Source organism: Sebastes fasciatus, chromosome 10 (assembly GCF_043250625.1).
Source record: "Sebastes fasciatus isolate fSebFas1 chromosome 10, fSebFas1.pri, whole genome shotgun sequence".
Taxonomy (NCBI): domain Eukaryota; kingdom Metazoa; phylum Chordata; class Actinopteri; order Perciformes; family Sebastidae; genus Sebastes; species Sebastes fasciatus.
The window spans coordinates 20,943,498-20,958,951 of NC_133804.1; the positions used below are offsets into that span (position 1 = coordinate 20,943,498).

The 15,454-nt window shown below is 41.9% G+C and overlaps 1 protein-coding gene across 2 annotated transcripts in view; it reads left to right on the forward strand.

The window, feature by feature from the left end:
• Nucleotides 1-15,454, forward strand: part of LOC141775515 (fibroblast growth factor 18-like) — a 305,178-nt gene that overhangs the window by 260,960 nt on the left and 28,764 nt on the right. The window lies entirely within an intron of this gene.

The following is a 15,454-nucleotide window of genomic DNA, read 5'->3' on the forward strand; positions in this document are numbered from 1 at the left end:
TCTCCAGAAATGATTACATTTCTGGAAAAGAAAAAAAAAATCACCACCAGTTCCATTGCTTTCCTCTTCTTTTTAATTAACGGAGTGAAGGATTAGTGTGCAGCTATCCGGGATCAACCGTTCTCCGACGGAAGAATACAAATGTTTTGTGATAAATAATCCCAAAGCACTCCGGCCGGCGGTCCCTCGGTGCCTGTTACATTAACATGCATTACACGGAGCATTAAGCCGGTCTCATCCGCCCCTATCGCCTCGCTCACCCCATTGTCCGACAGAAAGACAGCCATTACTTCCTCTGAACTACCGCTCAACAACCACCTGACCGTGACACTGTGAAGTGTTTGGGTCACAGGATGAGAAGGTGTCGGTGGGTGGATCAAGGGTGGTAAACGGGCTAATGGTAGGACACTTTTATCCTTTCATTGATTCCTTCACACTTAAAAGTAAAGAAGCATATGTTTAACTTTTTTAATGGATTTCAGTTGAGGGGCTACTTTTTTATTTGACCCCACAATGTGCACAGGCCAACTAAATCATTTAAAGCATTTGGTTTGTGATCTTGTGGCGCCATCTGCTGGGTACTGTCCAATAATGTAATAAAAATGTGTGGAAAGAATAAGTGGGCCTGTTGTAATCTCAGTGACATCTCTTTCAGCAACAGGGTGTTGTGACCCCATTAAAAACATCCATGTATAGTTGTGTTTATTTTACTTTATCAATATAGAATCATAACCAACTTTACTGGCCAAGTAGCCAATGTTGACGCAAAGGATCCGGTTCTCAGTATACTTATACACCTTGCAGGGAACACATTTAGAGGACGATACAGATATAGAATATAAAAATACAGCTAAACTAAGATGAGCAAACATATAGCAGTTGATAAGTATAGGTCAAAAATCTATTTTACTAGCAATTGACATAAATATATCCACGCAACACAAAAAAAAATGTCTGTGTTGACGTCACAGTTTTAAATATTTTCCACACAACCACTAAAGAGAGGATTAGCTGTATTGTTTAAGGACATTGTTTTTAAAAGAAAGTAATCCTGCACCAACTGTCATTCTTATAAAAGATAAAACTGCACAATGCAACCATATGCTGCCTTTCCATACAAATTAACATACTACCCTTCTTGACCTTGAGATTTGACCTTATGGGATACTGACTGAAAGCACCAAGGATTCATATCTAAATCATAACCTGCCTATTTATAGTTTGAGTTAGCCAAGTCATCAGAGTCTCAGCTACATTATAAGGACTTTTAAACATAAACACATGTCATAATAACAACATCAACATCCAGTTCACAGGGCTTTATTGTGGAAACCAATGTGTTTCAGCCTACAGTCTTCTTCGGGCACATTTGGGAAAATATTGACAAACATATCCAATCTCATATACTTTAAATAGCAGGACATTTACATATATACTACATTACTACACATGAGTTGAGCTGATGGTTTTTTATGGTGTGAGGATGAGGTGTGTTACTGATGCTGGATGTGACAATTAGTCTACACTGCAGGCCAGATCAATTTGTGGGAATAAATAAGTTAGTATAATAACCCCTGAAGGGGAGCCCTCCCAGAATATGCCTCTCACAAGCACTTAATATATTAAAAACAAAACTGAGGGAAACGCATTAAAAGCTCATTAATTGACATATCCCGAAGCACCTATCACGATTTTTCAATTAATTCTCCGCAGTTGTCTCCATCAGAGGCCATTATTTATTGTCTGTGGTGTTTGGGGTCTTTTTTTTAATCTGTGGTCTTAGGGCGCCATCTACCGGATATTAATCGGAATAACAGCTACTGTGGCCAAAGCAGCGTTATTATTTCTATCATTAGTCATTATAATGTTGTTTTATTGGTTCATTATTTATTGGTGCCTATTGTGAAGTCTTGAGTGTGGTTTTATTACCCTTCTTTGTAGAGGTTGACTTTGTAAGAGATGTGGTTTTATTCTATTTTTTAGGGTAAACATCTGGTGGGGTCTACTGATGTAAATGGTTTCCTTAATTTGTCCCGACATTAACTTAAACTACACTATCAGCAGTCGTTTTTTATGTTAGTAGCCTCACCATTATTTTAAAAAAATTGTATTTGTAATGTTTATTATTGGGTCAGAGTAATAATAGTATTACCAATGTGCTTAAGGAATTACATTTTAGCTATACCTTACATGTCAGCACATAATAACCCATTTTGACATGTCCCATCTGATAGACTATAAGTCACTTTAGATGATTTTATTCCAGTTGTGGAGAGCAGCTAACATTTTACAGCGACTTCTACTGGAGACACTGTGTCTGAGCAACACCTCCATAAGAAGAACTACAGTGAAATGTTATTTATCGGGAGGAGAAATCGCAATCAAAACAGAGCAAATGTATTTTCATTTATTTATTTTTCAAAGTCAGATTTGGAGCATATAATGATGGGCAAAGCACATTCTCACAAAAGTCATGAGATGGTTCATAATGTGGGTTTAAGCTCATAAACTATAGTAATAGTAGGTTGTTTCTCCCCGGCCTAAAGGGGTAGTTGTAGTTCTGAGATCAACAGCATTAAAGCAGTATGAAGGGAATAAGAACAAAACACCGGGCAGCGCCCACGGTCGAACCCTGTAGTCCGCGGTCCACAGAGTGGAAACGTCAGTGTAAGAAGTAACCATTGAGCTAAACCGATGCAAGAGATATGTGAGTACAATTTCTATAAATACAGAAACAATTCACTGGACATGCTGATCTGGTTTCGAGGGTTAATTCAAAAGTAAGCAATGTTGGATAAACACAGAACATATTTACAATTACAAAGAAACAGAAAAGTGAAATGAGTTCATGGTTAAAGATTAAATAGTATAGGGCTGAGCGGCTGGAAGTGTCGCTTCCTCAATAGGTACAGATCACGTGGTATAGTAACTCAGTGACAGGCGGCGCACCTCTGTTTTATTTCCTGACTGGTGATTCATAAAAGAGTGAGCAGTAGTGACAGTCAGAAGAGGATCATCTTATTCAATTTGCCACAATATTATATGTATTAATATTTGCCAGGCCGCCAAGAATTTGTTCTTAATTGACTTGCCTTGTTAAATAGAGGTTAAATAAAAAAAATAATAAAGAAACTAAAGTCAAGCCTTATTAGAAAAGGCCTTTATTTACTCACTGTCTTCTATTTTATTTATTTTTTTTGTCTGAAAGGCCTGTCCTCTAAAAGCATACGTGATTGACTCTGACTGCATCTATTGTCAATATATATTATTTATATCTTTCGGCATATTCCGCGATTCTAAAGTGAAACCGAGCGAGTTCACAGCATACCCGGATTGAGCTTTGAATGACGTCATCTTCTTAGGAAAGGAAAAGGCGTTTTGTCACGTTGGCACAGAAAATCCACAAGAGGGAGCTAAAGACCAATAAAACACGGGCCGAAGTACAATTTCTCTCTGTCTGCCTGTCATAATCATACACATGAATCATGAAGTACGTGCACCTATTGCTATATACATATATATATATATTTGTGTGTGTGTGTACGTGTATATATGTTTGTACATGTATGTAAATGTATATATAATGAATTTACAGTATACATATATATGTATATATATGTATGTATATATATACATACATATATATACACGTATATATATATATATATATATATATATATATATACTGTATATATATATATATACATATATATATATATATACTGTAGATAGATAGGTAGGTAAGTGTGTGTGTGTGTGTGTGTGTGTGTGTGTGTGTGTAGCAAATGAGTGTGCATGTGGCCCTTGAGATTATTTTGATTATTTCAGCAGATGTGACTGTGTGTGGTGTGTGTATGTGTGGCATGTGTATGTGTGGAGACAGGAGGCAAAGGGAAGTGAAGAGACAACAAAACACGGAGACGTGATGAAAGGGATGGTGACTTCCACCTGCAATTAGCTTCACCTCATCACTCTCCGCAGTTTCCATAAAAACCTGCTGAACTCTGTCCAATGTGTCACCACAGTATCTATCAGAGGAGACAAACACAACAAGAGAGACAACGTGAGGGTGAAAGGAAAGGTGGGAGGCCATGCAAGATAAAGAGATGGGTGCAAGAAATCATGGGGGAGGAAGGCAGGTGAGAGGAGATAACAGAGAAAGAAAACAGAGAAATGTTACAGACACACAGTAGCAGGAGTGGTGAAGTGATAGGAAAATGAAGAGCAGGGATAGGGGAAAGGAGAGGGAGGAAAAAGAGGGAAAGAGAGAGAATAGAGGGTTTCGTCCACATGCTCCTCAGCTGTGTAAACTGAAGGTCTCTGCTGCTTCTCCGATTCCCCTGAAGAAGGGGGATATTTATAGGAGGTTGGCAGTGGCAGTGAATGGACCCTTGCTCTGTCACACCCACTAATATTATTATTATTACTTTATATGCGCAAAAATGGAAAAAGTCAGCAACCTGAGAGGCCTGCAGAGACAGTGCGTGCATGTAGTGTGTCTCACTGTGTGTGTGTCTGTGTCCTCATGTTCGTGAGAAAGTGTCTGTCGGTGAGACGCAGCGTTTAATGGGCAAAAGAGAGAAGCGAGAAGACAGAATTAGAGAGAGAACAGAAAAACAGGGAGAAGTTGGCATGTATCGAGGGGTGTAACCTGATCTACTGAACTTATTAGAGCTGTCAAAGAGTGAGAGAAAAGAGAGGGTGAGAGAAAAAGAGAAAGAAAGTAAGAGAGCGAGAGAGAGAGGTGGAGCGGGGCTAGACAGACACAGACATGAGCACATATTCCAGCTCCAGATTATAAGATTCCCGCAAGTTGTAGACGTGTTGAAACAGACTACACACACATGCACCAACACTCACACACAGGTCCACCTGGTAACAGATGCAAACTCAGGCACACATGCAGAAACACAAACAGTCTGATAGACATAACAGACGTGCACGCGCACGCACACATGCTGGGAAGAGAGGAAATTCCAGAGGGAACAGGTGGGAGTGGCGATAGCAATCTATCAGGATGACTTTGATCTTCCCCATGCCTCTGTCACCACTGCTGAAATACACTGGATGGATCAGGCCGTTCTCTAATTAATCATAATGTGCATACGCACGCCAAGATGTAATAACAGCACCACACCAAAAAGTCAAATAGTAGTTTTGATGGAGTGAGTGCACATTGAAAACAATCTGAAAAGCATCCTAAGTTATGCAATGCTGACTGTCTTTTTTGTCTGTACCCATGTTTCCTTGTCTTCTGTCCAAAGTAAAGCAGAGATAGAACAACAGTGGCATCTCTTTTTTTTTCTCTGAGTGTTCAGTGAGAGAAAGTCATCTGAAGGGGGCAGTGTTGAGAGAAGCTCTGGGGAGTTAAGAGTTGAGCTACACCTGAAACATTACAAACAACATCATGGGGATGTTTTGGTCTTGATGTGTTGAAATAAAACAACAATCATCATTATTGTCAACACAGTCCCATTTAATAACTTTTTTTTAATAATTTTTCTCCTGATTGTCAAAAAGATCTCACAAGAGATGTGAGGGTAGGAAGAAAAACATGAGGAAGGAAAGAAGGAAGGGAGACAGAGAGGAGACAGAGAACATGGCTTTGGCACAAATACAGTGTCTACTGAGGACATAAAGTCAAAGCTCAAGTGTGTGTGAGTTTGTTTGTGCGTATGCGTATGTGTGTGCGCGCATGTGTGTATGTGTGTCCTCGGGGCGACCTGAACCTTAGGGCACATTAAACAAAATCATTCAGTACAATGTCTCATCACAAGGAAGAAAATACCAGAGTATCCGTATTATCAGCCAAGTGTGTGCGTGTGTGTGTGTGTGTGTGTGGGCGAGTGCCAACGCTGAGATGAGAGTGGAGAGCCCCTGCCTTAGGGGCCACAAAGACAGTTGATTGACAAGCCACATGAACATGAATGTGCCTGTGTAACCCTCTCCGTACCAAATCCTCATAATCACACCACTTCTCCTCTTTTGTCCTTCCTCTCCACCCATCCCTACCTCCACTTTCATTCTTCCCAGCCCTCTTCATCCTCTACACCCTTCTCCCAACCATCCCTCCTTCCTCCATTTCTCTATTTCCTCCGGCCCTTTTTTTTCATTGGGAGGCGGGCACATATTAATGACCCCCTCGGTAATTAGCTACTTTAAAGCATAAAAAAGTCATGAATGGAGGCCTGCCCATGAACAGGTTTGCACATAAACACATTGGTCAGCTCGCAGAGTGCGCTGCATGGCCAAAACATGAGCAGCGATCGAGAAAACATGCAAGGAAGGGAAAAAAAAGTCAATCGTGACGGAAACCATTTGCAGAAATTATTCATTTCCCTCCTTTTTTATGTTTTCCTTGAGCTGACTGTACACCCCTCCCTCTCCCCAGTCTCTCTCTTTCACTCTCACTCTTTCCCTCTCGCACATTCCTCTCCGTTTTGCATATCTCTTACCCCCCCTCGCACTATACCTCACCACTTTTAAAACAACTCTCCTTCCCCCTCTCATTCTCTCTCTCTCTCTCTCTTTCTCTCTCTCTCTCCACCTCATTCCCGCCCTCCCCTCACTACCTGACATTGTGGCTCGATGCCCAATGAGTCACACCTCTGCTAAAATCATCAGAGATGGAGGGAGGGAGGAGGGAGCAAAAGAAAGAAATCGTCAGGGAGAGAGAAAAAGCAGGAGAGTGTGACAGAGAGAAAAATATAGAAAATAAAAATGGGAGGAGAAAAAGTTAGAGAGGCAGAAAGAGGGAGCCTCCAGGGAGAGAAAAGAGCATAGAGTGCGTTTAACTTTTTGACTCCAGTAGTCAGTGTGTGCTTGTCAGTAACAGTTAGCCTGTAGACAACAACACTTTCCACACGCTGCTTATGCACACATGTGCATGCACAAATACACACACACACACAGTCACACGATGACATCTTGCATAAGCCCACCTGCATGTTCTGCAGGCACACACACACACACACATATAGCAATCAGACATGCAAACAAACCCGAGTAGAAAGTGTGGCTGCAGCCCTGCCTCTCTACATCAGCCTCCCCCACCCTCTCTTGCCGTTGCCCTTGGATACCACACAAACACTCCCTGTTGGGCAACACTGGGAGTCAGGAGAGGACGTACATGGGTCACACACCTCCCCAAGCGCTTCGAGTTTGAAAGCAGTTGTAAGTGAGGATGTGTGCGAGTGTGTTTGTGCATTTTGTGCATATGTTTCAGGCGTAACTCGTAGTGCTTTTGCATACTCAGTCTCTCCTTGTTTTTTTCCCGTAATGTGCCTGCGCACAACAAGTGAAATCTGTGCTCTTTTCCAAGATGTTGCAAGAAGTACGTGTGATCCAGGTGGCATAGGAGAGTGCGTGAATTGTCCAAAAAAACAAGTGATTGAAAAGGGGAAAGAGACAAACTCACAAGATGCAAAAACTGACCAGCTAAAGCACAAAAATTACAAATGGGACGATTATGGTAGGACGGAAAAGTATTTTCTACTACAGTAAGTCTCCCTCGTGCTCTGATTTTACTCATGGCGACCCTTATCCCTGAACTGTGACCTTCGCTTGCTCGTCACAGTGGGGGCGCGGGCTTTAACGAGGCTTGTGTTTTATGAACCCTGAGGGATCGCTGCAAGCTGTGTGGATGTTGCTGTGTGCCACGTGCCTGTCATCATTCAGCAGCGTTGTTTTTGAACAGTTCTGTGCCTCAGTCAAACAAGCTTATGCTTCTGACACACGGGCTTACTCTTTTCGATGTTGAATCGATAGCTCTGTTGAAAAGTGAATCAATCAATTGGTTTTCCCGTCTTTTAGATCATCAGGTTGGCTTATCTCCACATGTCCAGGTGGAAGGGAACCAAGTTGGTTTCATGTTTCCTTTATCTTGGGTTTTGCACTGAGGGATTCGTTTTGATTTTAGGGAAACTGAAAGACTACAGCTGAAGACTCTTTAGTACCTCTACAAATGGCACAATCTATTCTGCTTTGATGGGGTCAATCCTGACTGAAGCCCCGGGCTTAGGAAGCGGAACAGGCCTCTACCCATAGCTGTAATGTTTTTAAAGCCATACCAGCCAGCCGCAAAGCTCCTTTTGCCCTTTGTACAGAACACACCAGACAACCCTTGGAAGCCATCCACTGCAAAGCACATTCCCAAAGTATTTCTTTTTTCTTCTTTTTTACAAGTGTGGGATGGGGTCGAACAACAATTACGGTAAAATGTGACTAATATGTCACAGACATGCTGGTGTGTTTTTTTCTGACCTACTCTTTCTTTTTTTCTCCTTTTCCATCCATCCTCTTCTCTCTTCTTGAAAATTTCTTCACTTCAAACCCCTGTAATTACAAACAAAAGCGCTGACTCTTCTCCAGCTGAAACAATGATAATGATGGAGAGTAGTAAGTGTGTGTGTGTGCGTGTGTGTCTTCATCAAAGCGGCGTTGACGTTGATGGGTGTAGAGAAATATGTGGAGGACAGAGAGGATTAACACAATCTGGGCATGAAGCCCCGCAACTGAGAGAATGGTGTGTGTGTGCGCGTGTGTGTGTGTGTGTGTACATATGTTGACTCGTTCTTGATAGCAACGATCCAACACACAGCTGCTCCCTAAGCTTGGCATTTAAATGAGGCAAACAGACACTTGGAGCAAATGGGATACAGACAGAGGCGGTGACAACACAGACAGATAGAAGAGATTTGAGGAGCAGCAGCAGCAGACTCGAGAGCAGGTTGCTGTTATTCCTCGGCTGTAAACAACATAACAGTGATAAACATACGGAGTATGTGTAAGATAGAGAAGGCAACGTGACCTTTGACATCATATCTCACCTTTTAAACACAAAGAGATGCAAATCGAGGAGCACAAAGTACACAGGTGACGTGTTTTTTTTTTTGTCGTCTCTGGACTTCACACTCCAAAACCTGAATGTGCAGCTAAACATCAGGTACAATACACCGAGTGTGTGGTGCAGTGGTATCTAGGCCACATGTATGCATGGTTGCGAGGTACAGAGAGTGTACTGCCTGGTTGTGTTTGGAGCGGGCCCAGGCCAGAGGAGCTCAAAGCACTGAATGTCATCATCAGAGCTGTCGGAGAGCCAAGCAGTAATCACACCCAGATCACCTACACACTCACGCCAACTTACAACACCAGTCACCCCAGAGTGGTGTGTGTGCATGTGTGTGTGTGTGTGTGTGTTTGTCTAAAAAAAAAAGGAAGACTGATTGAGAGGGAGAAAGAAAATGAAAGACAAGAAGTATATGTGCATGCAGCAACTATGCATCCTGTGTTACCGTAAAAAGTGTGTGTGTGCGGACAAGCATGTGGTCATAGTGTGAGCAGTGAGTGAGTGAAGGCTACGAATGTGCGCGCTGGAGAGCAGGGTGTATTTTTTCTCTCTTCTTTCTTCCTCCCTCTCTCCATGTCAGTCTTATATCCCACCCCTCTATTTTCCATTTTTACATGCAGCTCCAGATGTGAAGGCAGTGAAATATTAAATTACAGAAATGGGCTTGTTTCTGCACTTTGGTTATATCAAAAACAACCCAGCCTCTGCTCTCTCCTGACCTGACACACACACACTTTCTCACACTTTGATAATCACATTTCAAACGGTGTGTGAGCATACACCGCAGGTGAAAGGAGGAAAGTACAGTAATGCTTGTTACGTATTGAGTGTACTGGTACTTTTTCAGTGTTGGTTTAAAGTCATTGGTCAGACTTGTTCATTTTAGGGGGCAACCTCTCCACACACACTGCATCAGAGTCTAGCAGCAACCACCACAGCTGGATCTTGGAGCAAAAGTGCCTCGAGGTGCATTCCCTGTAAACGCCACTAGATGCTGGCTCCAAGAAAGCCCCTACTATACTGAAATCAACAGACCGTTAAGTTACAAATATAAATGTTAATGGAATCATGTTTATTTCATGTTGCAGGGCGTGCTAATGTCAGTAGCTGATTTTCAGTAGCTTATTTCAGCTGAGGAGCTGACATAAATTGAACCAAAACTCTTTGTTGCAAAGCAATTCCAATTAAATGGTACATGTAGAAAATGTAATAATCTTTATGTCAACGCTTTTTCTTGGCCGCCATGGGACCTTTTCCACCGCACACATTTTGATTTATCATAGTAGGAAAAGCACAGATGTTACTAATAACATTAATGATTATTTGGAGGGTGTGTTTGCTTGATTGATTTGTGTGATTATCTCTGACTATCACACTCAGCTGTGGTGGTTGCCATTTGCTCCACCTTATTCAGCTTCACGTGGCTCCACACCATTACCCATATGTGGAGAAAAAAATGGCAGTGATGGTAAACCCAAAACCAGATTTAAAATTTCCCTGAATGTTCCTATGTTTTCCCAGATTATACTCTTGAAAACAAGATCATACTCTATTAATCTTTTTACCACTGCATAAAGAAATATGCAATTGTTTACTTTCAATCTGAGTAAAATTGGATTTGGTTGATCCAAAGATAAAGATTAGACTAAGCATAAGCTGGGTGTTGTGTTTTCAGAGAACAACAACGGGCAGTGAAGCAAGTGATGGACATATAAATCAATACATTCAAGTAATCTGGTTAGAGAAATAATAACACAATATTACCTTGTGTAAGTACTTTGTTGTACAGTAGTTTTTTGTTATCATTAAAAAAAATGTACTTTCCATATCAGTCGTTCTTCTCAAGATCATTTTAGCTAGATATTATAAGTTTTACATAAGCAGGATGTTTAAGTCAAATTTCTATTTCAGACCAAGAGACGCTCACAGTTGCACAGTTTGGTTGTTCTAAATGAATGATAAACAGTGATATCTGTTGAGTTCAGTCCAGTCTGAAACAATATTATAATAGTAGCATAAACAATCATAATAATAAGTGATACAAAAAGACAACTATGCTCAGAGTTCTGGAGTGACTGCATGGAACTGAATTATCTAGTGGAAAAATGCATTGTGACATCACGCAGGGTGTTGTGATAAACAGGGAATGGTTTATATAAGGAATGTACTGAAGTCAGAGTAGCCACAAGTGTGCTGTAGGAATGTGTTTGGTGGTTATTGCTGCACCTAAAACAAATTCTAGCAATGTTGTTGTTGTTTTTATACTTTGTTTAACAAAAGCAATATGCTACTGATACAAAAACAAGTTGAGTCAAGGGCAGTTCGAAAGGTAAGCAACACTCACAGACTTTCAAAATGAAAACTAGTGGCTACAGTTAGATAATTAGATTTAATTTGCAATTCAATTTGTACAAATAAAGATAATTCCTATTGTCGTCCTTGTTAGAGAGAGAGTGAGATAACAGATCTTCAAGTCAAGCAAGACAGGTTAAAATATACAGTGAATAAGAATATATTTTTAACCAAGGACCTATTTGAACTAAAATAAGTGATGTTAGGAAATCTTCACATTTTGTGATGCATATTCAGTAATGACAGCCAAATATATGTACAACAGTAACAGTGTGGGCATCCAAGAAAGAACTCAATGTTTTCCTCTGCTTCATATCACGCCTCCTGATTATAGAGCAGACAACACACTGGCATCACAGGCTATTAGGGCTGTCAACGAATATTCTAAATTTGAATATATATTTGAATAGTAAAAAAATAAAAACAGATATGCAAATATGAAAAATAATATTCAATTGTGAAAAAAAAGGAGCACTACTGCGGCTGTCTGCCTCGCATGCACTGACCGTAACGCATGATGAGAGTCACACGTCACTTTCATTAATTGAAAATGAAATGTAACGTTAGGTCAAATTGAGCAAGGAATAATTCAACAACAACCGTAATGATGGCAGAGAACTCTGCCGCAGAGAGAGTGACACCGTGTCCTAACAGCAAGTGTAACGTTACGTAACATAAAAAAACCCATTGCTATCAGCTGTGCGCTCAAGATCAGACTTGACACATAACCTCTTAAAGGGAATCAATGTAAGAATCAGAAATTGCTTGTTAACAGTGACACCTGTGGCCATTAAGTCAAAGACATGAATTAAAGGCCCGGCCGATGGTGATACTAGTTTTAACTTTTCCTGCTTCAGCCTCCCAACCGTGGCCAGAAGACACAGGGGAGACACCGTAGTTTTTGTCTCCTGGGCCGGAGTCGATGACGTTACTCGCTCCGGAGTTAACCCCCGTCACTCCACTCAGCAGCAGGGAAACAAAACACAGGAAACCTCCGTTGGTCTTGAGGAAGTGCAGCATTTATTTCTGCACATACTGCAACCTCCACTGTACATTCACTTGATATTCTCAGAGCTAAAGTAACTCTCTTCTGCAACGCTGCTCGCTCGTTTTTCGCCGCTGCTCGCTCTCTCTTGCTTCACCACTCACTTCCCACATGCACACACACTCCCACGACACTAGTTTTCCCCCCGACGTCGGTCACATTCCTGTTTTGCAAGACGGGCTTCACTAGATATAACTTTGCGTTTTCTGTGCTTCCGTGGAGTTGGTTGTCTGTCTGAGTTGTGGTGGAGGATGGTCATTTATTTGCGTTAGTGAACTCCGTTTCTAACCAACCGTTAGCCATCGTTGGCTATCCCTGTAGCTGCGCTGAAGAGAGTAGGCACACACAAGCGCGCATGATCACACATCCGCTGAGACACCTGCCTAAGTTCTTCAAATTAAAAGCAGTCTACAGGCTGATAGAGGAAACACAGAAACTTGCGGAAACTTTAGGTTAGGTTACAAACTGTTACCTCATTTGCAATAAAAAAAGATTTATACGTGTAAAAAGTTACATACAGTCCCTTTAAACGATGGGTGAGTAGTACTTGCTATCTTCTGACGTGTACTTTTTAAACAGAAAACACATGTTTTATATTGTGATATTTACTGGAAATGACTTTCAGGCGATCTCCTGGTAATCTCCCTCCAGCAAGCTACCACCTTATTAAGGTGTTGGACAAATAGATCGACAACAGACAGTTGGCTGAGTACATCGCTGGTTGTTTTTTCGGGGCGATGTTTGTAATTTTATTTAGCTAAGGGGTGGGGGGGTGAATAGATATTCAAATAGTTCAAACCTATGTGTTTTTTTTAGAACAAATATTCAGCCGTCAATTTTGGCCCATTTTGACAGCCCTCCATGCTAATATGGCATTACTAGCTATCATTACATTGTTACAACATCCCCAAAAATCTATGGCTCTCCCGTTTGCACATATTGTTCTGAAAGTGTAGCCCCCTGCTCACCTCCTGCATAAACCCCGAGCTATCCCGGGGATACACATGACTTACTGATTGAGTGTAGACAACCTGATAGCAGTTTAGGATCACAGTAGAGTTAACACACTGTCAAATGCCATGCAATGAGCACCTCAACAGGGGACAGATGAGAGCAACATGTGAGCGTATGCTGGGCGTGTGTATGTCTGCGCATAGTATATGAGAGGGGTGAGTGTGAACTGAGTGTGTATCTTGTGTGTATGTGTGAGTGAAGTGTGTGTATACGTCTGTTTGTGTGTGTGAGGGCTACCCTGCTCAGGGCATTGACTGAATTGTTTCCACATGTGTCTTAACGCAGAGTTCTGGGCGGGTTTGGAGGACAAGGGAGGAGAGGGGGCTGCTGGGGGGGGTGGGGTGGGGGGGTCAGGTTTCATAGCACCATGCAGCACATCTGGGCTGCGAGAGCCGAATTAGATTTCCCACGACTGAAAACACATAGCCTACACACACTCACATGGGTCTGCACACACCTTGATGAACCACGAACAGTACACAAACATCTGTGATGTGTAAGCAGCGAGCGTGTGCACACCCACTCCCACAAACACAGCTACATGCACACGCATTCAGCTACCACACACATTGTACAACCAGCTACTCAGTTCCTGCTTATTGTATCACGCTCTGTTGCTTTCTAACCTCGGTCTTTCTTATCCTTAACACACACTCAAGCATGCCCCCACACACACACACTCACACACACACACAAACACCACTTCTTCCCTGGCACAGCTGTCCCAAATGCTGCGGGCACACGGGCGTTTCACTGGCACGACACATGGAAGGAAAATCTGAATGTGTTCTCACTAATCATTCCCCTATTCCACCCAGAGAGAGAGAGAGAGAGAGGGAGAGAGAGAGAGAGAGATGTAGAGGACTAAAGGATGAGGACAGATGAGTGCAGGGACTGGACGACCTGCGTAGCAGGTGTTGAAAGGTGAGGAGGCAGGAGACAATCAGCGTCAGAGTGAAAACATGAGAAGAAAGGGAGAGTGACAGCGGGATAAAAGCAGGTTAGAGGTGAATGGATAGGGAGAGCGGGTGGGAGAGAGAGAGAGACGGAGTGAGATGGGATAAATGGGGGCATGCCAGTTCCATAAATGTTTAATTGCCAGCAGGTTTATTCATGTTAAGAGAAAGAGAGCAGAAGAAAGAGAGAGCTTAAACAGTACAAAATCTGTCTAGAGCCCCCAAATCTAATTTACACAACAAACAGAGAGAGGAGAGAAGAGAGGGCAAGAACGGAGGGGAAGAGAAGGGGGGGAGAGAGGAGAAAAGGAGAGGGAGAAAAATGCTAATTGGCTACAGTTGGGCATGTCTGGCCTGAGATGAAAGAGGAAGAGGACAGAGAATGAGGGAGCAGGAGGGAGGGATGAGAGTGTAAAGAGGAGCGAAGGAGACAAGGAAGAAGAGCGTGGACTACACGGACTGATGGATGGATGGATGGATAGATGGATGGATGGATGGATGGATGGATGGATGGATGGATGGGAGCACACGTGAAAGAGTGTCATCTGTAATCAAATTATGTGCCGCAGCCATTACTGCTGCGTTCTGTCTTACAGCCTGTTTTTCTTTCCCAAAAAACAACTGAATGAATGAATGAATGAAAGCAAGGCTAAAAGACGGTAATGCCTTTTCATTCACATAAATAACTGTAGAGAAATATTATGGGTGTTGAGACTTGTTGTTGAGGATGAAGATGCCAGAGCTGAAGGTCACTTCAATAGTCTGAAATATGGCAACGTATTCTCATACTACGGTTCGTATGATATCTTAAAAAGTTGTTCCTCATTTTTCGTTAGTCTTCCTGGGATTTTTCAGCAACACCTGTCAATTTCTACTCGTTACATGCGTACAGTCTTTCCAAAATAAACTTCTGTATTCACAGGAAACAACTTCCTTAGATTTAGGCAATAAAACTACTTAGTTAGACTTAGGAAAATGTCAACTTGGTAAGGTTTAGGCAACAAAACTACTTAGTTAGGTTTAGGAGATGATCATGATTTGTCTTGAAATAAGTGGCGTAGCTTAAGTACGTAAGTTATGTGACAAATAAATCAATGTTGACTTTTGGTTTCACACGGAATACGAACAACGGCCTTCTGGGTGAAAGTCCGGTATTTTTAGACCCAACCATCCACGCCTATCTCCTCCCTCCACAGTGTTTGCTGCTCTATATTTCCTTGTTGACAATTAAGTGGATTA